Below are 27752 nucleotides of genomic sequence, written 5' to 3'. Positions count from 1 at the left end.
CTAGGATGGGTGGGTAAGAGAGTGGGGGACCGGTGGGTGGGGGTAGAGAAAGTGGAGCTAGGCTGGGTGGGCTATGGAGAATGGGGTTGGGTGGGTGGGGGTAGAGAAAATGGGTGGGATGGTTGGTGTGTGGGGCTACAGAGAATGTGGTGGGGTGGGGGTAGAGATAATGTGATAGGGTGGGTTGGGGTAGAGAGAATAGGGTGGATGGAGGTAGAGAGAATGGGGGTGGGTGGGTGGCGGTAGAGAGAATGGGGTTGGGTGTGTGGGGGTAGAGAGAATGGGGAAGGGTTGGTGGCTGGGGGTAAAGAGAATGAGAGAAGGTGTGTCAGGGGTAGAGAATGGGTGAAGGGTGGGTGGGTGTTGAGAGAGAATGGGTGAAGTTTGAGTGGGGCAGAGAAAATGGGGAAGGGTGGGTGGCTGGAGTAGAGAGAATGGGGAAGAGTGGGTGGGGGTAGAGAGAATGGGGGAAGGTTAGGTGGCTGGGGATCGAGAGAATGGGGCAAGGGTAGTGTTAGGCAGAATCACATGCAGTACCCTTTGGGACCACTACATGCAATTAAGACTACAAGTGTCAGTACAATTTCACCTTTGGTACAAGCCTGTACTACAAAATATTGTGGTAGCAGTGGCTGAGCAGCCATACTTGTCTCAAGAGTAAGGTGAGCAGTACAAGGGGTTACACAAAGGAGCAACAATCACAGTAATTCAAATAACCTTTTACTCAAGGTTTCTTGGTAAAAGAATATACATTTATTTACACAGTCGTTTGGAAAACATTACACTAGCATGAGCAGCTCAATATCATATACTAATATACTACAAATACACAACCAATAAGTTACTGAACAAGTTCAGCTCCCCTGAACTGGGAGCAAAATGGCACTTGAATTACTTTTAAAAGGGGTGAAGAGACAATGTTAAAAGAAATCAAGGCACAAATACTTTCATAGGCCGGGCAAAGGCTTTCAGTTCACTACAACCAGCAATTCAATTCAATAGGCCTGGGCCAAAGTCAGTGGTTCACAATTCTGGCAGTAAACGTTTAAGTCTTTGCCACGGATTTTAGAAGAATTTGGTCAGACGGTGAGGAGATAATTTCACAGGGGTTCCAAGGCATATAAAAAAAAAAAAAAAAAAAGAAAAACAGGAGAGAAAGGAAGGGGATTTTAATAGGGGTTCCCAGCATCAGTAGTGAGAGGGTGGGCTTCGGGGGGGTTATTGGTAGCTTAGCAAGAGGGAGCTAGGAGGAGGGGTTTTCCTCTAGGACTGGGATATTTGCGAAGTGGGGGGGGGGTTTATAAAAAAAAAAAATATATATATATATAGAGAGAGATAATAAGGTTGTTTGCAAAGCGGGAGTTATTTAACTCCTTTTGTTATTAGTTTAGCGCAATTTCTTTGGGGATTTCTCCTCCACTAGGGGTCCTTCTTGCCACGGGTAGGTCCCGGCTCGGGGGCTTAAGTAGCGGGGTGCGACAAGGGGCATATTTTAGTGCGCCGTTGTTGCGATGGTGGGCCAAGGTGCAAGCAGGGAGGGGTTGGTGGATGCGAGGGCTCTGAGGGAGGCCCTGGCCATAATTAGCAGGACAACTAAGGCCCAGCTGGATGGGGCTGTGGGGGAGGTCACGGGTGAGGGGGAGACAAGTGGGGGTAGGCCGCAGCGGAGAGCGGCAGCTGATGGAGCTCTCGCGGCAGTGGTGGCTTGCACCCCTGCGGCGGAGAGAGGGGAGGTGTGGGAATCCAGGGGCAGGAAGATGAGGAGGGAGATAGACAGGAGGGCGTCCGGGGAAGAGAGGATTTCGGGTGGGCAGCCACGTGGTGAGGGAATGAAGGATAGCACTAAAGGAGCAGGGAGTGCTTAAATGGAGGTGACTCAAAGGAACCATGGCGGGGCTAGGGTTGGGGCACAGAAGGGGGTGCAAGGGCAGCGGGGAAGAGGGGGGAAATACCTGCAGAAGAGTGCGGGTGGGAGAAGGAGAGAGAGGTCCCCATCAATTGAGGTGGATAGGGCGGGGCTCGAAACGGCCCCCCCGGGTAGGGTGAGTGAGGGCGGAGGGCACTGCGCAGCCCCCGCTGGTCAAGTGGAGGTAGAGGGTTTGAGAACGGCCCCTACTCGGTCAGCGTACGGAGAACCTAGAGGGTGCAGCACGGCCCCTAGCAATGAAGACCCCAGGGTGGGGCTCGGAGCGCCTCGCCCGAGAGAAGAGGACCAGGCAAGGGTTTCCACGGCCCCACCGAGAAGACGTCAAAGGAGTGGCGGGCTGGACACCCCGGGCTCGCAAGAGGAAGAGCAACTCGACTGGGGCACAAGCTCGCAGCCGCAATGGTATTTGACGGGTGATGAAATTGGTTTTGAGGATTATGTGGGGCAGTGGGAGGTGGATGGTTATAGGACGGTGGGGGATAGGGGGGAGGAGAGAAGAGGTTGGTCCTGGGATCTGGAAAGGCAGGCGCAGGGTGGTCGGGGGGCAAGAGGGCGGGGGAACGGTTGGCTGGGTGAGTCTGCTGACATGTTTTGTCCCCGCAGTAGGAGCCTGATAAGGAAGGAGATGAGGAGCATCGGTGTGGACGCAAGGCAGCAGACGGCAGGTGCAGAAAGAGGTGAGCGGGAAAGGGAATGGTCATCTGCATGGCAGAGAGGGGTCCCAAGAGGGGGGATGGGAAATGAAGGGTCGGGTTTGCAAGGGTTAAGGAAAGAAGTGGGGGTGCAAGCCATTGGAGACTTGGGGGTCGAGAAGGGCATCTGCTCTGTGGAGGTCCAAACGGACAAGGTGGGGGACCATTGGTGCTCGAGGGGCAAGCTGGGAAAGAAAAGGAGTTGGAAGTGAAAGGAAAAGAGAAAAAACTGCAATACATGGGGATAACGAAACCGTTGGGGGCGAACTTGATGGCGGCAACCAGGGAGAAGATTCAGTGGGGGGAATTTGTAGACGTTTTTAAATTGCTCCATAGGGAAGTGAGAGCTAAGGAGGGGTCTAAGGAAGAAGAGAGGGAGCTAGCTGCGCGCCCAAGGGTACCGGTGACTATTGAGAATTGGACGTCGGCATTTATCATTTATGCCATTGTTTATTGTGAAAAATTCCCAGAGCATTGTGTGGCCCTACTTAAATATATGGACGTAATTCGGAAGGCTTTCACGAGTTTTGGGGGTTTTGCATGGGTGAGGTATGATGAGGAATTCAGAGCGAGAATGGCGGAGGACAGTCAGGCGGTCTGGGGGGAGATAGACATGGATCTTTGGCTGCAATGGATGGCCCCAACGAGGCCTGCCCCGACATTGCACACAGCAAGTGGGCTGCCCGTGCCCTTCCGGCCCTTTCTTGGTTGCCCTGCCCATGAAGGGGTGGGGGGAGGGGGCAGAGGGCAGTCCTCAGCAGCATGTTGGGCGTTTAACAAGGACGGCTGCACAAGGACCCTGTGTAGGTTCAGGCATGAGTGTAGCAAGTGTGGAGGAAAGCACCCTCTTACGCAGTGCTTCCAACAGGGGGATGGGGGAGGGGGAGAGGTTCAGGCAGAGGGGTTGTGGGGAAAAGCTTTTACGCCAATTAAGGTGGGGGGTCTGCAGAAATGGTTGCAATTTTATCCAGACAGGGAAGGGGCGAAGATTTTGAGTGAGGGGTTTAGTCAAGGTTTCAGATTGGGGTATCAGGGCCCAAGGGTGCGCCGGTGGGCTGAAAATCTGAAGTCAGCCAAAGAAAATGTTGAAGTGGTAAGGCAATAATTGAGCAAAGAAATAGCGGCGGGAAGGATCGTGGGGCCATTTGATAACCTGCCGGGTGACTTAGTTATATCCCCACTGGGGGTGGTGCCCAAGAAAGCTCCGGGGGAGTTTCGATTAATACACCATTTGTCTTGGCCGGAGGGCATGTCAGTGAATGATTTCATTGCCCCGGAAGAATGTAGGGTTGTATATGCAAGTGTTGACCAGGCAGTGGAGCTGGTAAGGAAAGAAGGGCGGGGGGCCTTCATGGCCAAGTGTGACATCAAAGCGGCGTTCAGGTTATTGCCGGTGCACCCGGAGGATTTTTGGTTGCTAGGTTTGCAGTTTGAGGATAGCATATACATAGACAAATCCTTGCCAATGGGGTGCGCAATTTCCTGTGCGCTGTTTGAACGATTTAGCTCCTTCTTATAGTGGGTTTTTTCATTTAACTCGGGTTGGGAGAGTGTGCTGCACTATCTGGACGATTTTCTGTTCATTAGCGGGGCAGATAGAGAGGGTGAGTGCAAAGGAATGCTAAAGTTGTTTCAGGAGCTAATGGAGGAGTTGAGTGTGCCGTTAGCAGAAGACAAAACAGAAGGGCCTGCAGTGGTGTTGACATTTCTGGGAATTGAACTGGACTCAGTGGCTATGGACGTTTTGTAGGAACATGGCGAGGGCTATGGCAGGAGCAAAGTGTCCACATCATCGGATAAGAGTATCGGGGTCAGTGAGGGAGGACTGCAGAATTTGGCTGCGTTTTTTGGAGAAGTTTAATGTGGTGTCAATGTGGTTGCAGGGGGACCCGGTGACACGAAAGTACAGATATTTTCGGACGCAGCAGGATCAGGGGGTTTCGGATTATTTTGGGGGGGAAAATGGTGTACGGAGAAATGGCCTGTACTGTGGTTGAAGGAGGGAAGGAGTATAGCATTCCTTGAATTTTTCCCATTACTGGTGGCATCGGAGTTGTGGGGGAAGGATTTGCGGGATAGGAAAGTGAATTTCAATGTTGACAATGGGCCTCATTACGACCCAGGCGGTAAGTTACCGCCTGGGCCGTGACTTTACCACCATGGCGTAAACTACGTTTACGCCATGGTGGTAGGCGGACTTACCGCCCCATTCCGAGGTCGGCGGGGCGGTAAGTCCCCAATCCCCATTTACCCTTCCCCATTCCAATTTTTGCCCCATAGGGCATAATGGGAGTGGGGAAGGCGTTAATTACGCCACCGTAAATTACGGTGGCGTAATTAACAACATGGTCCCTTAGCGCCATGGATTTTAACACCTGCTAAAAGCAGGTGTTAAATCCGCCATGGCGCTAAGGGACCTCGTACTCAGGCGGTAAGGGTCGGCGCTGTTTACGGCGCCGTAAACCCCTTACCGCCTGAGTTGTAATGAGGCCCAATGAATGCGTGGTCCACGTGGTAAACAGACAGTCAGCAAGGGATCAGAGGGTGGCAAGACTTATGAGGGAGTTTGTGCTGAGATTCATGTAATTGAGTGTGGTGTTTAAGGCAACACATGTGCCAGGGAAGGATAATGGCATCGCTGATGCATTATCTCGTCTTCAATGGCAGAGATTCCGTGGATTGGCTCCAGAGGCGGATTAGGAGGGGCAGCAGATTCCGGAGGAGCTGTGGAAGATAGGAAGATGAGAGCGCTGGCTTTTGTGGAGGGTTAATTGGCCGGGGCGTCTAAGGAGTCATACAGGAGGGCCTGGGAGGATTTTATTGGGGGGGAGCGCGTAGTTGGAAGGGCAGATGGGATGCGGAAGAGAGGAGGAGGGATGATGTCATGAATTTCCTCCTGAGGTGTATGGACAGGGGCTGGTCAAGAGCAACTATAGCGGGGAAGTTAGCAGGAATTGCTTTTTACGGGAAATGGTTTTGGGGTTTCCAGCCGAGTGGGGGGGAGATGGCGAGTAGGATGTTGGAAGGATGGGCAAGGGAAAGTAAGAGGGACAAGGACAGGAGGAGGCGAATATCGGCTGAATTGTTGCAGAGGCTGGTTAAGGCAGTAGGGGGAGTTTGCTGGTCGGTATGGGAGGGGGAGCTGTTTGCGACATGTTTTACGTGGTTATTTTTCGGGGCTTTTCAGGTTTCGGAGTTGGTGGGGGGAAAAGGTGGGTCTGGGGGTTTGCAGTGGGAGGATGTGCAAATTACAGAATTGGGTTTGGACATCAGGATTAATAAATCTAAAACGGACCAGAAGGGGAAGGGTACCTGGGTTTTGTTGGGGCGGGGGAGCAAGGATTTATGCCCAGTGCTGGCAGGCAGGTTGTGGCAGGCGCGGTGTGGGGGGAAGACAGGTTTGGTGTTTAAGCATAAGGATGGGTCGCCGGTTTCAGCGGCACACGTTTTGGGGGTATTGCGGAAGGCTCTGCTGGTGTTAGGAGAAAAGGGTGAGGATTTTGGTACCCATTCATTCAGGATGGGCGCAGCATCGGAGGGTAATAGGTTGGGTTTCACGGAGGATAAGGTGAAAAGTTTGGGGCGTTGGAAGTCTGGGAGATACAAGGGGTACGTCAGGAGAGTTTCATAAAGGGGATTTTTGAAGGAAGGGGGAGAAGTTGGCTGACAACAGCGTGGGGGTGGTATGTATTGTGGTGGTAATTTTGTATTTTCTTTTTCAGATGCTGTGCAAAAGGAGGGGGAGTTGGCGCAAGTGTGGATTGTCGGCCATTCAATTGTTGAATGGGCTGGGAAAGAAGCGGAGAAAAGGGTTATGGGCAGGCAACTGGGGTGTAGCTATAAGGATGTGTTGGTAAGATGGCAAGGGTTAGGGGGCCTGCGCTGGGACCAGTTGCTGCCTATGCTGGCGGGGTTGCGGGAGTGCTATGGGGCGCCGGAGGTGTTGATTATTCACGCTGGGGAGAATGACCTGGTGAGGGATACGGGGGTGGCCCTGCTAAGGAAAATGAAAAGGGATTTAGTTTGGGTGCGGGAAATGTGGCCTCAAGCAGAGGTGTTGCCGCGCAGAGTGTGGAGGGGAGCGAGGAGCGAGGGAGCGATAGAGCGGGCTAGAAAGGGGATCAACAGAGAAATGGTGAAGTTTTGTGCCTCTGTGGCAGTACAGGTGATGAAACATAAGGAAATAGTGTATGAGGGCTTTATGATTTTAGGGAGGATGGGGTGCATTTGTCGGTTTATGGGAACAATCACTATTTGGCGGACTTGTGCTCTTGGCTAGGAGATTGGTTAAAGAGTTGCAAATAAAGGAAGGTGGTTGGGGGGGTGGAGCAGAAAGAACACCTCGGGGGAGGGTTTTTCTGGTGCCGGGGGCAAGGCCCCTTTTGATGTGGGGGGAGGGAAGCACAATGGGGGAATGACACGGGAAAGGATGGGGTGGTGCTGTTTGCACAAGCGGGCCACCCCGGGGGAACAGGTATTGTTCCCTCGGGGTGGCTTTCTCCCTGGGGCCATGCCTGGAGGGGCATGGCCCCAGGGAGAAAGCGTGACGCCTGGAAAAGGGGTAAGGAGATGGTAGGGTCCAAAGGACAGTTAGGGAGGAAAAGGCTTTATTTAATTATTTAATTGTGGGGGAAATGAAAATGTGTAATTAGTTAATTGGTTGTTTAAATATTTTGTTAGTCTGTAAGGCCATGGAGCCAGGTAAGCGTTTAATTGTAAGCTTTGGCCTGTCACATTAAAGCGACCTTTTCCACTTTTAAATGAGTCTGGGTTTTTGTGCAGTAAGCCAAAAAGTATCTTTATTGCCTTGCCCTTTGAGGATAACACGTGTTTCGACACACAAGTGTCTTTTTCAAATCAGGGCTAGTAACGTAACTATATTCCAAATCTAGTTTCGCAATTAGTTGGAGCAAAAGCAGTCACGGGTTGAATCCCCCTTGCACCACGTACACAATTTACTGCCGTCTGAGAGAAACACCTGTTATCCTCAAAGGGCAATGCAATAAAGATACTTTACCTCACTAGCATTATTCAAGCGTGGCGCAGTCTCTCAAAGTGTGGAGCAATACTGTAAACTGTTTTCACAAGGGGTTGGGCTCAAAAGTCCCCCTTTTTTTCTGCCCCACACCGGCTGCGACATTTTTTGAATTGTAAGGAAAACCAGGCGCATGGAAAATTTTACAGTTGGTATAATACTCCTCCCCCCGATCGTGGCATAACCTTGTGATCGTAGGACTTGCACACACAGACGCTGTGGTCATATATCACCTAGTGGCGCAGCTCACTCGGTGTCGCTGTGCAGTACGGTATGAAATGGCGCAAACACAGCCCTCCTGGAACAAATCAAGGCCCGGCCCGTGCTTTAGATATTTCATCCCATGCAAGACTGCTCCCAAATGCCCCTTTCTCTCTTAAAGTACCAATATTTTCTCATTAGCTGGAGCTAGCGCGCACCAAATAAAACAAAACTAAAATGCGTGCTATAAATTGAAACTTCTTGTACACTCTATGTCAAAAAATACATATTGATTATTAAAATGTGTATGCTGGTCACTGAAATGTATATACTACATGTTGAAACATGCTCTTGATATGTTGAGAATCGTTATACGCTGTGGTGAGACGCTTGCATATAGCATGGTGAAACTGCTTATACATAAACTCTTTTTCTTATACGCATACCGCGGGAACTGTCACATGGTTTACAGTCCTGCCCACTGGAGTGGGGGCTTGTTCTTCTCTTGCTAGTTTCACTTTACACAAGTTGTTCAGGGGAGCAGTTGGGCCTTCAGAAAGAGGAGACGCCTGCAAAGATATTCCCTGCCTGGGCTTCTTTCTGATGAGTGCAGGTGTATAATTGCTGTTGGTTATGGGGACAGGGGAAATGGTTGGCAGCACTGTAGTATGTTACTGTAAATATTCAGCAGTGGGCACAGGGTTTAAGGTCTGTTGGCTCGGGGGCACAACATGCTTGTTTATTTGTCATTATTGCTGTTGTTTCCCAGCAGGCAATGGGCCTTACAGTGCCTATAGTTGAACCATAGAAATAATAATTTTGCAGTGTCTTCACTATATATATATATATGTATATGTTTTAATTAAATAAAAATGATCCTGGCTCAAAGTAAATGAAAGGGGGTGAGGCAGACATTTGCCAAACATTATGTACTTAATGAATATGTGTGCATGTGAGGCACTGACTGGTCCAGAGGGCAGGCAGGCATTTGTACTGGGCTATGATAGATGCCTAGTAGAAAATGTCATGCCTGGACCTTGGGCCCCCCAGTTGAATGCCCTAGTCATACTTTCCATGTTTACTCTTAAACCCACATTATATTCCACTCTTCCCTCCAGTGCTGCTAGTGGCCTGTCTCTAATAATGAAGAATGGAAAGCCATGGAAGGTTGGACGTACCTTCAGGAAGCTCTTGGCTGCTGCCCGGCACTGCTGATGATACTGGAGATACGTGGTGGTCTGCCACTGACCATCCCGTTTCACCGCCAAGGCAGGAAGGTTCCCGAAACGCTGGACCGTGTCTTGGAACATCTGGAGCGTGGTCACTGGAGGCTCCGAGCCTGGCCCTGTCTCTTCCATGCGCAGCCGCACTGCTCCGTCTCTTGCTGTAGTCCGGAGACTGTCGGCTGGAGCTAGAGTCTGGTCTCTGGGGCCTTTATTCTTCTCAAGGACTGTTGACGACTTGTGCTCTGCGAGAGATATGAAGGGGTGTGAGACCAGACCAGCAAAAGGACATCCTTCAGAGACAGGCATTTCCTTCAAACCTGTCCTATCACTTCAGAAGCACCTCCATTACCACAGAAAGAGCCACATCCAAGAACTTAGAACATAATGCATTGGACCCATTCTGGCATCTGTTTGACTCAGGGTATAACTCAGTTGGTAGCCCTAGGCATGGTCACTCTTTAGGAGTGTTAATTTTTCTAATGTTCTGCTAATATAAAAAAGAGAACCTATTAAAAGCTACCTGTGAGACAGGATATCTGGGAAATGCACAAGATACACAAATACTACATTCCCTGATTTTAGCAGCTAGGATATAAGCCTTTTCTGCTGGATAGCAACTCCCTTTAATGAATTAAACTGTGGTGAAAAAAGCAGCCACCAGAATAGACGAGTGCCAGGGAGCAGTTGTCGGCTAAAATAAAATAGAAAACACCTGCATCTCTCCCAAAAAACAAAATGAGATACAGAGGTGTAAAGAATGGAGGGGGGTCCGCACTTCTGCTCTCTATATGGTAGAGGAGAGGCACAGAGGACCCCAGCCAAGATTCTCTATAAGGTAGCAATGGACGAGCAATCAAGGCCTAGCTTCTCAGGAGGTGATGCAGGCAGGATCTTAAGTACAGTGTAGTCCCCAAGCCCCCACAAAGGAATGTCCACACACTGTATTATTGAAAACACAGTCTTTATATAATTAATATTCAAGGTTATGTACACTATCACAATAACTCACTTTGTGCTCAGAAAATCTACAATGGCAAATATATACAGTTCTAAAGTGGTACCACAATTATTATCAGATCTCATTCAAGTGCATCAACTATACTCTGGTTAAATGTCACACAGATCGAGGAATAAAAGTAACCAACAATAGATATAGGAGGAAAGCAGTTGGTTAAAACAATTTGCAGAATATTGACCCCTACTAACTAGGTACAATTCTTTGTGGATATCACCCCACCTGGGCAACACGTAAAAGAGATATAACAAGCCCAGTCCATATATTGCTCTATAAGTCGTGTTTCCTTCTATAAGGTTTCTACCCCCCCCCCAATGTACCTGGTGGAGCAGAGTTCTTCGAAGAGGCGTTGATGGATCCTTCTTGAGTGACTCCCTTTAAAGCAGGAGCCACAGATCGTCGAGAGGCGTCGAAGAAGGTGAACTTGGGGTCGACGGCGTCAATTAAAAGTTCGAGGGTGCCGAGACCACGGCGTCGATCCAGGCGGTGCTTGTTGGCGATGTCCTGCGAGGATGAGGTGTGCGGGGCACCTCAGCGTTTGATAGTTCAGGACCGCAAAGAGTTTCTGAAGAACTGTGGCCCGACAAGGGCATCGAGTCGTCGAAGTTTTTGTGGTCCTTGGTGGCAGGAAACCCACCGGCGGATTCTCCTTGGCGCGTTGGCATCCTCGACTTTCTCCAGCGGGATAAAGCAGTCGTCGGTGCAGACAAGGGAGTCCTTTCAATTCAACAGTCTTAAGCAAAGGAGCGGGTGGCTCCGGTCGGCAGCGGCCCGGCGTCAAGTGGTCCCGTCTTCTGGGCAACACAGCTTCGACGGGCCTCCAGCGGTTACGGCGGTACTCCGAACCCTGGTTGACGGCAAAGGACTTTGACGGCGTCGATGTCCGGGTGCTTCACTTCGTTCTCCTCAGCAGTCCCCGTCTCCGGTCGGCAGTCTTTCATGGGTCTGTCTTCCAGGGAGCTTTGGCGAAGGTTAGAGGTGCTCGATGGTCCCTCAGAGCACGGGAAGAGGGCGCCTAGCCAGGTCCTCACTCAGATTAGTCCTCAACGAACTCGGCAGCTTTCGGATCAGGTCAAAGTAAGTTCAGCAGCAATTCTTCTTCTTCCCGCTGGCCGTCGAGGATCAGCAGTTCCAGTTACTCTTCAAGTGTAGCACAGCTTCTGAACAATTTCCAGTGGTGAGTGGTCCTCAGATATACTATTCTGCCTCTCATCCACACTGCTGGGTCACACTAAGCAGCCAATCGTGCAGAAGGGCATTCATGCAGTCAGTCAGCCAATCAGGCATACAGTTCATTCAGGCCATACTCCTCCCTCTCAGACACTCAAAATTTGTATTGGGGCAAGTACCCAGCCATTCAACACTACACACTGCATTCATAACAGTTTCGGGCAGGGCTGTCTCAGTCTTTGTCTCTCATACCAGAAACCAGACAGCCACAACAAGAAGTGCATATTGGTCACACACTCCATTCACCCGGGTCCCACCAACAGGGTGTACCCACAACATACAGTCACTGGGAAGGCTGCAGCCAGTCTGGCCTGGACTTCACAACAACACCATATATGGAACTTCCACCCAACAGCCAGTCAGGGAGAAGGGACAGAGTCAGGGCTTCCCAGGACTTTGGGAAAACAAGGTAACAGGCAATAGAAAGCAAGAGGCCACAAGGGGCCCATCTTGTTTCCTATCAGGAATCAACTGATTCCAATGGCAGGGCCTGGGTATCCCAAAATGGAGGATACTCAGAGCACCTGTCAAATTCAGCATGGAGCAGCCACCAGCCCATACCCTGCTCTGTGGGCAACACACAGGTGCCCAAAAACATACACTAGGGGCACAGAATTGCACCCCCACCCATGGGTGCCATAGGGGTATCCCGTGGGTCTGTACACCAAACCAAAAATAGGAAGAGCTGCACTGCCAGGAGTCCCACATGGACTCCTGGGCAGAAAACAATACAGAACATAGGTGAAAAAGGACTACAGGACAAGGACTGAGTCCCTTATTCAGGCTGAGGCCCAGATGAGGCAGGGAGACGTATAATACTACCTCCTGGGTGTATTTTCCATTCTTAAAGCACCCTAGAGAATTCCAGAGGGGTGCCTTATCAGTGAACCTATTTACAATGTAGGGAGAAGTATCGTGCTGTGGTTTTATTTATGTATTTGTGTCATCTTCTTTGAACCATCAGGTGAGTTTACCATGGAACCCAGGGAGCTTTAGCCCAATCAGGACCTCTAACTGGGCTCACCACATTAATATTTGACTCTGAGATCGAACATAAATTAAAATAACTATAATCACCACCCATGCAAAGGATGGCGTTAGGATTTTTATCCACATTCCCTGATTTTAGCAGCTAGGATATAAGCGTTTTCTGCTGGATAGCAACTCACTTTAATGAATTAAACTGTGACGAAAAAAGCAGCCACCAGAATAGACGAGTGCCAGGGAGGAGTTGTCTGCTAAAATAAAATAGAAAACACCTGCACCTCTCCCAAAAAACAAAATGAGATACAGAGGTCCTCAGGGATGTCATTTCACCCAAATGCCAAGGGTAGCGGAAGTGATATCACACGACCCTTGACCCCCTGATGACATCAGAGGAAGTGATGTAATTTGACCCCACCCCAAAGTGATATCGCAGGAAGCGATGGAACACGACTTTTCACCCGTTGGCAAAACAGGATGTGGCACCACATAGCATTGTACACTACAAAAAATATGGTTATGATATCACTATAATGTGATGAACATTACATACAAGAATGGATCGCCATATGTATCGTTAAGATCAGTGTGTATAGGCCCATATTACCAAATTACTGTGAATACAAGCAGATGTCCATGGCCAAATGATAATGATGTGTTATTATATAGCATTTACGCTTAAGCGCTTTATATAGAAAAAATATACACCCAATATCACCCAACCTGTGTTGGTACTCATTTATCGGCCTCAGAAGGATGAAAGACTGAGTTGAGGCATTAAGAACAGACGAAATCAGTGACTCACCCCCTGAAGTGTGCCTGAAATAAACCTTTAACGAGTCTAGCATTTATTGTATAGAATTCCAGAAAGACACATTATTTGGTATTCCTATTCTTTCTTACTTAGGGTCAGTGCTGAAAGTGTTAGACTTGTGGCACTCCTATTTCTTATTTATATTTTATTTAAGGGGCCTGAACAAGAAAGCTAGCCACTCCAGAAGTAAAGTGCCACATGGTGCTGGCCACAGCCCAGGAGTCTGGGGATGCTGTTGGTACTCTTGTTCAGAGGAGAATTGCCTAGCATTTCGGTGCTGGACTGCCCCAGGGCAGGACAAAGACTGATATGTTTGGGATATTTCTTCTCTGTGAAAGATAGTGAGCTAAAGACTCTGGGTAAGTCTCTCGTAACCAGGACTAATGTCTGGCAGAGAGACTCCCAGGACCCCCCTTGTCAATTTGCATATTTAAGTAACTTTGGGTCTCACCCTAAGTTACTAGGGGAATCCAGACGTGGACCCCTTGCTCACTATTCTTAGAGAGGCACAGCTCCTCCCTACTGATGAGGTCCAACCAGACCGAAACACGTGTCTGGGGATGCTGTTGGTACTCTTGTTCAGAGGAGAATTGCCTAGCATTTCGGAGCTGGACTGCCCCAGGGCAGGACAAAGACTGATATGTTTGGGATATTTCTTCTCTGTGAAAGATAGTGAGCTAAAGACTCTGGGTAAGTCTCTCGTAACCAGGACTAATGTCTGGCAGAGAGACTCCCAGGACCCCCCTTGACAATTTGCATATTTAAGTAACTTTGGGTCTCACCCTAAGTTACTAGGGGAATCCAGACGTGGACCCATTGCTCACTATTCTTAGAGAGGCACAGCTCCTCCCTACTCATGAGGTCCAACCAGACCGAAACACGTGTCTGGGGATGCTGTTGGTACTATTGTTCAGAGGAGAATTGCCTAGCATTTCGGTGCTGGACTGCCCCAGGGCAGGACAAAGACTGATATGTTGGGATATTTCTTCTCTGTGAAAGATAGTGAGCTAAAGACTCTGGGTAAGTCTCTCGTAACCAGGACTAATGTCTGGCAGAGAGACTCCCAGGACCCCCCTTGTCAATTCACAGCCCAGGAGCTTGCATTAAAAAATAAGGAAAAAATAAAATCAAACATTTGTTGTTGTTGTTTTTTTCTTTTTAGAGGTCGCAAGGGAGACCAGAGAGGTTGCAGTTGCGACCTCTGGCGACCCCTAAATAACGTCCCTGGAGGTCCTTGTAATATATCTCAGATAGCCCGACTCCCTTGTTGTGCTCCCCTCCTCCACCTTTGTGCTATCTTTTCTCCCTCACTTGAGCTGTCCCTCTTCACCCCTTCCATTGTTGCTCCCTCCCCTGTCGCTCCTTCCCCATTGTGCTGTCACTCCTTCCCCCTTGCAGTCACTCCTTCCCCTTGTGCTATTGTTTTTCCCCCTTGCTCTGTCGCTCCTTCCCGCTTGCGCTGTTGCTCCTTCCCCTTGTGCTGTCAGTCCTTACCCCTTTGCTGTCACTCCTTGCCCCTTTTGCTGTCCCTCCTTGTGCTGTCACTCCTTCACCCTTGTGCTGCCGCTCCTTCCCACCTTGTGCTGTCGCTTCTCAGCCACTTGTGCTGTCGCACCTTCTACCCCATCTGCACTTCCACTTTTTCCATCCAATGTTGTACAATGCTCCTGAGTACTGTTCTAGCTTTCATTTATTGGGTTCTTTTATTTTTCCTCGTGTTGCCATTTATTTCTTATTCCTCCCCCCACAGTGCTTCCCTCACACCCCTGACAAGGTAGGCGAGCTGAGGACAGGGGGGCAGCAATCACTGCACCCAACTAATCTAACCCACCCCTCCAATTACTCTTTATTTCTAATATCGCGCAACCATTAACCATCTCAGTGAACTGTATTGCTTTACCATCTTTCATATCTCTCCAGGAAAGTCTTATTCCTTGCATTGTTGTTGTGTTAAAACTAGGCCTTTTTTCTCTCCTTTTAAGAAGGTCGAATCTGGGTGTTTTGCATTGCTGTTGTGTTAAAATGAGACCCTTTTCCCTCCTTTTAGGAAAGTGCCATCTGGGTGTTTTCCATTGCTGTTGTGTTAAAACTCAGCCTTTTTCCCTCCTTTTAGGAAAGTCGTATCTGAGTGTTGGGCATTGCTGTTGTGTTAAAACTAGCCCCTTTCCACTCCTTTCAGGAAAGTCGAAACTGGGTGTTTTGCATTGCTTTTGTGTTGAAACTAGGAATATTTCTGAAGTTAGCTGAAGAGAACATCGCGTTTGATGATGAAGAGAATGGTTCTTGGGGTAATTCTCAAATGGCAATTAACAGCATTTTATCTATAAATGGCAAGTTGGATGCACTGACCACGACAGTGGACATATTATTGGGCGTATGTACGAACATGATGAATGAGCAAAAAACACTCAAAGAGATGTTGGCTAATTTGTACGAAAATGTAAAAGAAATAAATTTGCCTGATAAGGGTACTAAGCAGAGAGAGACTATTGAGCCTAGCATATATATACAGGAAAATTGGGGAAATTAATTAAGTGACCTTTGTATGTTGGTTAATAAGAAGCAAGTAGAGATCCCTGAAGAGGGGGTAGAATTTCAAAGGTCCCATAGCATTGAAATTGAACTAGAATGTAGTAGGATCATAGTGGTGGATGGGGAAGAAGAAATAACTAATTCACAGGGACAGAAAAGACGAACTCATTGAAAAAGAAACTACAAGAAGGGTAACAAAAATAAGTCTGGCAGCAATAAAAAGAAGATATCAGTTAAAAAGAATTGTATTGCCTTAGCAGATACTATGACAAATTGTATGGAGTGTATTGAGGTTGCCAACAGATATGAGTTGAACCCAGATGGTAAGAAGAGGTTAAACAAAGAGGGGAGCCTTAGAGAATGGCTTAAGGGCAATGAAGAGGATAGAGGAAGTAGGGAGGTAATCGATAGGGATTTACCTGATACAGGGGCTCCCGATAGTGATGAAATTGAGGTAGTTTCAGATGGAGACAGAATAGACAATATCAAACAATCAGATGATATTGAGGCAGGAATAAGATTCATCAATGTAAAAATAAATATGGAAAGGATAGACCTAAATAAGAGGGATAGAGAGATATATAAAGGAGAAATTGAGAGATTGGTGATGAGTAGGAGTAACTATGTGAAGGAGAACAAAAGCTGGGAAATGAAAGGGGTACGAGATCAAGAATTTAGTAATAGTGGTAGGAGTATTAAAATTATAGAGAAGTCCCCAAAGAGGATAGCCCTTATTTAAACCGTTGCTGGCTGCTTAATCGTCTACATTCTGTTCCTAAGCTACAGTGTATAAAAACCTCTGACATTGATAGGGTAATTTTACCAGCAGCTGGAAGTTGGGAGAATTGGTCGATAATACAATTCGAACAGCAGTTATTGTGGGACTGATAAAAGAACATTTTAGAGAGTTGTGCAATAACGATCTGGAAATAATTGTATGTAATAATGTAAAAAGTCTTAAGGAGAAAAACGCTAGGACGGAGATCGACCAGTCGGGCAGTAGAGGCATGATTAAATGGTTCCCAGATTAACATTACCGTCTAGAAGGTTGAGAGGAGGAGGAAGTCTCTGTTCTAAATATTTTGTCTTGGAATAGCATGGGTTTTAGATCACTACTACACAAAGAGAGTACTGCTGTTTTAAAAAATCGTGACATCTTCGTCCTGCAGTAAACCTGGGTCTTAGGCTCTATCCTTATGGATGGTTTAATATCCTTACAAAGCCAGAAATTATGGCCTCTAGAGGGAGACCAAAATGGGGATTATGTGTGGGAGCAAAGAACCCCTTAAGAATCAGGTGATATGACAGGTTTGGTGTTTCAGACAGTGTATTGATTGGCAATTTTACTTTCGAAGAGGAATTGCTACTGATCCATGTTTATTATTGCCTGCTGGGGGTTAACCAAATGGAGGTTGGAAAGATTATTGTAGACACTTTGGAGGGTTGGCATATCGAATCTCCAAAAGCTAATGTAATATTAATGGGGGATTTCAACTCTTATTGTGATCTGGCCAAGATAAAGGTCGAAGAATGGGAGATATTGTGTGGGGATTATGAATTACCATCTCTAGGGGACTCAGAACATATTTGTGCTAAGCAAAACTACCATCCACAAATTAGAAATGGAATCTCCTGGCTCAATATGTTACTCAGCAAGGGACTACAGTTTTTGGAACCTGGAATTGAGGGAGGCTATTATCCGACATGGACTAATGGAAAGGTATTTTATTGGCTGGATTATGTGTTTGTAAATATTGGTCTAAGTAAAGTGATTAGGGATTCGACCATATGCCAACCACCCATAGTGATCGATCAATACTTAAATGTACATGGTACGTTAACTGGTTGAGGAGAAGTAATAATGGGGAAGGTTTGAATATCCAAATGAATAGGGGCGGAAATAGGATATGCTGGTCAGAAACTAACTTGTTAAAATTTGATTAAATGTTTAATATTCTACATATAAGTGGGCAAGAATTGGCTATTAATGGAAGAAAGGTTATAGGTGCCCCCCTGGGGGTGATAAAGATGACAGACAGCAGAATCTCCATTAATAAAAGGATGCGGGAAAACATAAAAATCCCTATGATTGTCAGATAGAAGAAATAAGAAAGAGGTTAAGAGTGATATAAAAAGACTGAAGAGAGATGCAGACATTGATGAGAAGACTTGTAATAAAAGTATATCTAGGATACATATGATATTTAAGAACTGGCTCATAAGGTATGAGTATAACCTTCATAACGTAAACTGGGAAATGGTATTTAAGCTTTGTAGGACCCACAATGCAAAAATGTTTTGGTACTTTTATCGGCAGTATATGACCGTAGAGGATGAACTGAGGTTAATATTATACCATTAGAAGAGTAGATAGAATTTATAACCACCCTCTATTTCTCGGAAGACAAGTCCACACCACTAATAGAGATAAAATGGACTGTAAATGAAATGATCTTCCCTTTGGTTTAGCTGACATATTAAAGATCATTAAAAATATGAAAGCTTCAAGAGCCCCGGGACCGGACATGCTGGCTAATGTAGTACTTAAACAAAATCCAGTAAAATGGGTTACTATTTTGCTGGAATTACATACTTGGGTCTGGAGAAGTGGGAAGATACCAGTCAGCTGGAGAGAGGTCATCTTTATCCCTATATATAAAAAAAGAGAGAAGAACTTGCCCAAAATTCTACAGACTTTTAGCAATGGCAGACTCCAGTTGCAAAATCTTCTGCTCACTGCTTTTCGTATATTATAAATGCATGGAGTAGGGATAATAAGCTCATCCCGCCTCTGCAAACAGGGTTTAGAGAAGCGTTTAGCACAATTGACAATATGATTATATTGAACTATGTGACTTCTGAGGCAAATAACAAAAGACTAAATGATATGCCTGCTTTATAGAGTTCTCTAGGGCTTTTGATTGTGTAGACAGAACAAGATTGTGGGGTGAATTAGAAAGATGGAAAATAAGCCCCATAGTGCTACACTTTCTATAGGGACCCGTCAGTAGTTATGTGTGTAAACAAGGGTGTGGTAAGATCGTCTCCCATCGAAACGAATGTAGGCCTCAAACAGGGGTGCCTGACTTCGCCCACATTATACAATCTTTATTTGTCTGACATGGGAGAATGTTTCAAGAATATCAATAATTTTCCTCCTAAGATTGGAGATATTCCCATCTGCTGGATGTCATATGCGGAAGACACTATTATAATGGATAAAACTCTGATAGGACTCAAGAGGCTGTTAAATGAACTAAACAGGTATGCAAAAGACGACAATCTAAGCATCAATGTGGGGAAGACAAAGATTGATATTTGGTGAAAAAGATGGAAAGAAGAAAACGTCTAAATATAGATGGAAAATGGACATGAAAGATATAGAGGTTGTAGAGACTTATCCTTATTTGGGATGTCAATTAGGAACAACTCCCCCAGAGATTACTATATGGATGTAATAGAGAAAAAGATTTTTAAAAAGTGGAAGGTCATGAGAAACTTTATAGCCACTAAAGGGGGGGGGGGCATTCGGTTGAAGGTATGTTGGAGAAATATAGGGCTTGTATAATACCTGGGGCCTTATATGCTTTAGAAATGGTGACATCCAGATTTACTAGAAATCTAGAAAAATTAGAGGGAAGATATGGAATCTAGCATTGAGATTAGCTAAAGCTACACCCATTGAGTCTATTAGGTGTGAATTGGGACTTACATCCTTGATGACATTATGGAAAGTAAGATGTTATAAACTATATATAAAAATGACTTTAGAGGTCAACAAGGAAGAAAGTATAATGAATGAGATTGGGAAAACAAGCCATTAATAAAGATGTAAAGAATGAAGCTTTGAATGATTTAACAAATACCTCTCTCAATTTTCTTGAGGAGATAAATGTACAATTACCTAAAGAATGTGAGAATATAAAGAGTTTGTGCAATTCACTTTAAAATAAAGCTGCCCAATGGGACCTAATCAATAATCTGCATAGTCTAGCAAATAAAAGAAGATTTGCAACATCCTGCTTACAAGGGATGGTTTCTCATAAACTACGTAACTATATATGGACTAACATCAGGAATATAGCAGGTTTATATTGCTGTTAAGATTTAACATGTTGCCTTGCTATGAATATGTGGGATCATGGAGTGGTATTCCCTTGGAAAAAAGGATGTGTAGATTGTGTAACATGGAGCGTGAGACCGTAAGACACTTGTTAACTTGTTAATTGTTGGAATGGTACTGTGCTGGGTACCAGGATTTGATTTCGGACAATAGAATGATTCTGTCTGACCAGTGTTGGTCTACAATTTATATGGCAGAACCCATTGTGTATGTGGGAGCCACGTTTTATGTATGGAAAAGGATATTATTGGAATGGGAACATCTGCAAATAGAGAATGAAAGCAAATGTAATTAAGTATAAATGGAAAGGCAAAATATTGGGATGAAATATACAAGGTGCTAAAGGAAAGTATGTGTACAAGCTTAAGAAAAATAACAGCAATGAACATCAAATACCTCTGTAGGAATATAGGAAGAGAAGAAGTCCTGTTTACATCTTGTTGCCAGAACGTGGTTAAGGAAGAGAGTTTTAAAAATATATGTGACAAAAAAGGCTTTTTGGGGAAATGGCATATGTATTTTTTACAGTGTATTAGGGGTGTCATCATAATGTATGATAAATAACTAGTTTTGTTTTTAGGATAATCATTATTATTAGGCATATGATGCTTGTGTAAACTAATGCAAATGTTAATGTTTATGAATTTCATATGAATTTTTTAATATTGTAAAACTATTTAATTATGTGATATTTGTAAAGGATTTTTTTGATGAGTTTTAACTAACCAAATAAACTATAAATAAAAAAAATAAAAATGAGATGCCCAGTAATACTTACTTATGTTTGGTAAACCAATGCCTCCCATTGATGCAGGTCTGTGTAGTTTTCTCAATGCAATTCTGGTCGCCCCCATGGCCTTTAGCAGCTTCCACATTAGGACGTACCCTCTTTGAAACTAGTAACGGAGAAGAATCCTAGGTTTAGATCTGTAAAGCATAAAGACATTTCAGGAGAGTGGCCAATTTAAACAATGCCATCTTATCCACCAGCAAGGTAAATACTTTTGTTTTTATTTATTTATTAGATATAGCATATCAAATAATTGGCATGCATTGCAATTTCATTAACTATGAGAAACAATAATTTCTCCGGCTAGCCTTTAAAATATATATATATATATATATATATATATATATATTACAGGGCCTATGGTAACCGTTCTGTAGTTATGGTTAAGTTGCTCAACTCATAGAAAGAGCACTTTTTGGGCAGCTTATAACTTTTCACCCCCGCACCCGGACGGATCCGCACCAAACTTTGTAAAACAAGTATATGGCCCCCTTGGAATGCTACTGCGATTTTGTCCAGGGGGCAAAGTTATAGAGGGTTCCAGAATTAGTGGCAAGCCTCATAGATGCAATGGAAAGAAAATTTGTTCATGCCGACAGCCCAAACCGCTGGATGGGTTTTCACCAAATTTGCCGCAGGAGCAGCGGCTTAGGCCAAAAAGCAAGCTTTTGTAAATTTGGTGTTAACCCGTTGAGTATTTTTTTTAACAAAAATGCCAAAAAGTAGGGAAACACTATTTGTGATATCTGGGTCCGGTCTGTGGACTCACTTCCCTATTCAATCCACGGACAGCCCTCTGGAACAATCAGAGGCATTGTGATGTGTCATATTTTTAGAAACAGTCGACATGTTGGATCCGCAACTGTCCGCAGATAGCACGGTGGGAAAAAAGTCTGGGAAAAGCTTTTTGGATAATTTGGTGGTCGATAGAGGGCTGGAAAGGGTGGGGGTGGCATAAAGATGATATGGAGCTGTCTTTATAGGTGAAAAAAGTGGGCACGGGAGCCACCCACTCTGCAGATACTGCAGTGGTCAGCAGACAACGCCATGAACGAGCAGCTTTGAAAACACATTTGAGGTTATTTGATGGCCGAAAGAGGACTTGGAAAGGGTGGATGAATGGAATAAAAATGATATGGAGCTGTATTTATAGGTGAAAAAGATGTTTGCAGATGGCATGTCTGATTGTAGTACAATTGAGGATAGTGCTTATGAAATAGTTATTTGTTTATACTTGGTATGGTTACTTAGTTAAATATAGTAATGAAGCTGACCCTCATAAACAGTACATTCTATGTACTATGTTTGGTACAACATAAGTGTATGATACACTGTTGTTGTATTAACATTAAATAATCATTGGGTGATTGGGAAAAAAATCCATACAGGATTTTAAAAAACGATTACTGTGTTAGTAGGTTTGTTTGAAGTGTGTTGTTATTAAGTGTTGGTGAGGTCTGGTATGCCAGCAGTCTGGGGGTTACTACGAGGTCACCCATTCAGCTCCCAAGGGCCCAACAACCCTTACCCCAGAACAAACGGAGGACTCAGCCAAGGGTAACTTCGAACAGTCGTTTATTACAAAAACCGGCAGGGATAATACAGGACATTCAACAATCTCCAGAGTCACCATTTCCACACCAGGTCCCTCCCCGAATAACATATCAAACTTTTTTGTTGTGTGTTCGTAGTGGTATACACTATAGATTGCCCTTATAGATCTTACTCAATTGGCCCTTTCATGTCAGGTGGCTGACCTTCCCATTCCCCATGAAACCATATATTACATTGTTGCAGGGTCGCAGGCTTACCATTGGCCCTTACCCCCTGCCATCCACCCCACGATTTCTGTCCCCTGATTGGCTGCAACTGGTCTCCCCAGGCCTGGGACCCAGCCCGGTTCTCAGCACTCTGTGCACCTTCACTTCATGTCTGTGTTGCTGAGAACTGTTTGTCATCCAACCGTGGGTGAATGACCATTGTCTAGCTCGGCCGCATCATGTTGTTGAGGACCATGAAATCGAGCTCTTCTGGTCTGCAATTATGAGGATTTATTCTGTTTTTCTGCAGATGGTCGTTTTAGGTTTGGAATGTGCTGCTTGTCTCTGATCTTGGCTGGGAGCTCTGGCGTTTCATGATGCCTACCCCCGGACATCCGGATCAAGCCCATCAGCCCCGGGAGCAGGCATCCAGATATTTAATAAAACCTCAGCAGCCACGGCTGGGGGCTGTCTATTATGAGCCTGCCTTAGGCGCCAGGCTCATAATAGAAATCAGTCCTGGCACCATAGGCGCCAGGCTCATAGACATTACTTACCTCATGCAGACCATGCTGCAAATGAATCCAAGCCAACGTGAGGCCTGGATGGGACTATTTTACTACAGGGACTATTTTTTACTCGGGTGTGGTTCTAGGGACTTCTTACCTGGAACTACTTTGGAGGCTATTTAAACCACGCCCGAACAGCAGCACATGCTTTGCGTTATTCTGCATCCAGCAGCGTAACGCTCACCGTGCCTGCAGTCAGCATCCAGTCTTCAGCCACCCCCGTCTTGAATCCAGAGCTCCTAGCAATAGAAGAAAGAAGAAGGAAGGTTAGAAAACAGATATTATTTCAATCCTTACCTGAATTACGGATCCATCACGTCTTCGAACTTGAAAAGGACATTATTCTACACGCGCCGCATCGCCAGCTGCTGCGCTGCGCCATACTCACCAGTCCTCACAGCATTTTTCGATCCGGTGCAGCCTCCATCATTTTCTCCACCGAATTCCACCATTTAGGGGACAAAAGAAACATAAGGTGAGCCAACAAATACAACCTCTCCACCATAGACTTACCTGATTAACAACCAGAGGCATTATTCCGTAACAAACCGCAACTTCTTACGTCGCACCTGTAAGGAGAGTGAAACCAGCAATTTAAACACACGCATCTTTTGCCGGACAGTGTTGGGTAATACAGACTCTTACCTGAACACGATCAGCTGCCACAAGACAATCTTCCCTTGGATCAAGCTGCAACACAAGAAAAGAAGGTACAAGAGTGAACATCGGACATATTGAACTCTTTGAACTTTATACTTACGGGTTCTCGCCTGGACCCTCGGAGTCAATATTCATCCGGAACTCTTCCAACGCCTTCAAACCAGTGAAGTAACTGGTATCTACGCGCCCCTGCATTCCACGCAGGATGGAGAGCTCATCATTTACAAAAATAAGGTGAGCTTACTGAAAGTGAATATTGGTGGTGATTAATGGTGAGAACAGTGGGGTGCCATTACAAAAATCCACGGGTGGCTAAATCCCTTTCTCCACTTGCAGGAGAATACTTCTACGGGTCAAGCAGACGAGACTAGGCGGTCCAGTCCAGTCTGACATCTCTGCACTACACTTCACGTTGGAGGAAGTCGCAGCTGTCCGGGTCCGATCGATGCCCCCGTGGGAGCCAGGTGAGCGTAACATGGCCTTCCTGCTCTGTGCAGCCTGTGACTGCTTTTCTTTGTCTCTCCTGCAGTTTTAGGCCTTATGTGATCTTCTTATACTTATACTAGGATTTATGCACACCTATATTATACTATATTTCCTACAGGTTAGTCGTATGTGGTCCTGCCAGGCTCCTTATGTGATCCTGTAGTTCCATAGGATTAGTTGTCATCAGCATCTGCAAACTTGCTCTGCATCTCTTGGTTGCCTTGCGTTCAGCGTTTCTGCCTTTGACTTATGAGAAAATTAATGAAAGCTTTTAACAGTATGTATATGTATCTTTTGTGAGAAACCTGAAGGTGTCTCACTTACTAGTCCCTGGGGATCTGTCATCCAGGTAGCCAGGACACGGCCATCACAATTGGATCCAGTTCATGGTGGTGGACCAGTGGGGGAGGATCACCTGGATGGGGGGTCTTCAGGGAGTGAGAGTGGAATGCTGACGGGCGAGACTCAGTACCCCATTTCCTGTAACACCTTTTCCCCCTCCTACAATGTAGGCTATTTAGAAGATATATCCCCCCTTTACCGACAAAAACACTTTCTTACACAGAGAAAGACTATGGACGAACACCAGAGCTGTTTACCTGACATGTCCCAATACAAGAGTCAAGCAGAGTCAGGCAATTGACAGTAACCACACACACATGACAGCCTTTACCTTCCCCACAGGGATAAAAGGCGGAGCACGAGAGCACACTTCAAGCAAGGCCAAATGCACAAGGAAACAGCTATTCCGGAACGGCAGTTCAAGCGGAGGAGAAAGACGCTGAGACGTGAAAGGACGAGGAGGAGGGAATTTACCCTTTCCCTTTCAACTCAGACCTTCGAAGCCTCCGAAAAGGCAATCACAAGACCGGGGAGCACAGCTGGCGTGTGGTCTGATTAGTGTCAACAGTACACGGGGGCCTCCTGAGTTGATAACACAGGCGGGGCGGCACGCTGTCTACCGTGTTACCGTCCTTGACTCCAGGAGCAAGAAAAGCCAATGGGTTCAGCACAGCCGGTGAGTCAGAGAAAGCTAATAGCAAACCAAACTGTGTTGAGCCCAAGATTGCAATTGACAACTTTATGTGAGCAAAAGGATATGTGTGTTTAAACTTTTGGAAAGCCCAGTGACGGACCAGCGACAGAGTGGTCAGGTGCTGCAGGAGTGCTCATTGGAAGCACTATGGCTGGCCCTTTTCGTTAGTGGTGAAACTGCAAGTACCAGAAGGCCCTAGGAAAGGGCAGCATGAGATGTTAGAGAGGCCCTACAAGGGTCACATCAAATCCCTTGTAAATCAAAAAGTCACTGACCCATTGCCGAGAGAAAGCTCAGGGAAATGAAACCCACTTTCCGATTTGATTGTGAATATTGTGGAATAAGGCAAATGTGAACCTGACAGAGGGATGCCGAAAGAAAGCTAGAAGAAGGGAACCCACACTTTCTGATGAAAATGTACACATTATGAGCTGTGTTAGAAATTCATGAACTGTGTTAAAGATGACTATGTGAACCTGACGGAGGGATGCAAAGGAGAAAGCTAATGAGAGTGAATCCCACATTGAGATAAAGCAAAGAGAACTGTATATTTGCCAAACGTGAACCTGGTTGAGGGATGCCTGCGAGTTGGGATGAAGAGTAATACACCTGTGAACATTGTGTTGACAAGTGTGAACCCGGATGAGGAGGGTTGTCCACAGTGAATAGTTGTTTAAAAATACATTAAGGCTCTTGAATGTTACAAGCTGTATTTGAAAGGCCATAGTGTACCCGACGAAAGGAGGCCAACTTTGCAAGGAGGATCAGAGCCCGGCGGAGGGAGATCCTAGGAGTGAAGGGCAATCGCCCAAGGTGCAACAGCACCGAAGGCACTTTTGTTTGTTTGTTGTTTTTGATCCAGCAGGCCTTCTAAGGCAAGAGACTTTGTAGAAAAGAGACTTGGCCCCTGAAGGTTCTGGTATCATTGAATGGAATAACAAATCTCTTCCAGAAGAGGCCCAGGAGTGTGCTGTGCTCAGGAGTTCCGCCTTGTCCCGTGCATAAAATGTGGGGAAGGGAGACCCAACTATACCATCCTGACTTATCATTTTGAGAACACTTCTTTCTTTTCTGATGCACATTATCCCACACTCTTTTTGTAACTTAGTGGTAAGGATTGGCAATAGTGTTTTTTAAATAGGCCCTTTTTATTTGACAAGACACCACTAGGACTGCCTTATTATTATTTGATGGTTGTAGCTTGCTCCCATCTTAGTTTTAGGTTTATATTAGTCATTTTTCTCATCCATGCATACAGTTCAATAAACACCCCTGAACTGTGATCATTTGTGTCTGTCTTTACTGTTGCCACAATGAGTTCCTTACACTGTCCTCTATCTACAGAACTCTATAAGCATGTTCTTAGAGCATTCAAGTGTGTGTTTGTGTATCATTGTGCACGGTTGCGAGTGTGCTTCATGACTAACGTGGCTATGTCGTGGTGGCACTAATGACATCAGCACAGTGGCTTCTCGGCATTTAGTCAACATCATCCATCGAGGCATTTGGGTCTATGACTACTGTTGAAGCACCTGTATCCATAAAGACATTTACTGGATAAGGTTTAAATGGCTGTCTGAGAGCATACCTTTCTGCATATGTGTCGGTCACTGGTGCTCCTGGGGGCTCGCCGAATAGTGAGAGTCTTTGTGCGTTCTTGACTCTTCGGGCCGTCATGTTCATGGGGATGAGGGGCAGTATTCCTAGGACCTTCTCTTCAGTTCTCCCTCTGGTCGACATGCTGACCAATCCTCCATATTGTGTCATATTTGGATGGTCATCGAAACTCCAGGTCATATAGCTACAGTCTCCTTCAGGGTTGCACCATACCCATTTCCCCCAATATCTGTTATTGTCGAATGGCTTGTCGAATGTAATCATCTCAGTCGGGAACAGTGGACACTCCTTTATCCTGGCTCATTTCGTGTTTGTTTATGGCTAGACAGCTGGAACTACTGGCGTGAAAAACATCTCTGTCCTGCTAAATAACTGATGTTCAGGGGGTACATAGTGATGCGTCTGATTCTGATGAGAAATAGTCATCTCTTTTCACTCTACTCACTTTTACAGATGGTTTTTTTCTTCCCTTTTTCTTCCTCTTCCATCGATATCTTCTTTCTCTTATTAGTATCCATTTTAGGGACGTTGTTTATCTTCACGTCCTTCTGTGGCACTATCAGTGCTGGCATATTGATGTGCACCAACAATCAAATTCCTCTCCAGTTGGGTTGCAGCTTCTCGTATGCCTTGGACCCACACACTCATTGCTGTATGCTTCTATGTGTACCTACACTCTGTGTTATCTCCAACCTTAACTGCACCTTCATTCTGGTAACATAATGCTGGTTTCTTCAGTGGTATTATGGGCATTGGTCCAGCTCCATTGTCTACTCAAGCGAGCAACTTGGTGCTCGCAATCCATTCTTTGAGGCACTTGTTGTTTTCTCCTTGTACTGTGTTTACTGGTGCTTGTAGTATGGTTTGTGCTTTACTTCCTACTACTCCTTCTTTCCATCCTTTTGCTGTATATACTTCTCCATACACAAGCATCTGCAGTCTTTCCCAACATCCTGATTCTCCTCCTATTTCCTTGACCCCCCTCGTCAGGTATATTAATTCTTTCAATTTTATTGTTTTTGTCCCGCCTTCCTGTGGGCCATCAGTTACGTATT

The 27752-nt window shown here is 45.8% G+C and overlaps 1 protein-coding gene and 1 pseudogene across 1 annotated transcript in view; one reads left to right on the top strand and one right to left on the bottom strand.

The window, feature by feature from the left end:
• The window catches only part of LOC138510660 (long-chain-fatty-acid--CoA ligase ACSBG2-like), a 502504-nt pseudogene extending 475235 nt beyond the window's left edge, over positions 1-27269 (bottom strand).
• The window catches only part of LOC138511205 (uncharacterized), a 761242-nt gene that overhangs the window by 448293 nt on the left and 285197 nt on the right, over positions 1-27752 (top strand). The window lies entirely within an intron of this gene.

The sequence above is a fragment of the Ambystoma mexicanum genome, chromosome 6p (genome assembly GCF_040938575.1).
Source record: "Ambystoma mexicanum isolate Mex_15411 chromosome 6p, UKY_AmexF1_1, whole genome shotgun sequence".
NCBI lineage: Eukaryota > Metazoa > Chordata > Amphibia > Caudata > Ambystomatidae > Ambystoma > Ambystoma mexicanum.
This window is presented reverse-complemented; position numbering and strand designations above follow the sequence as displayed.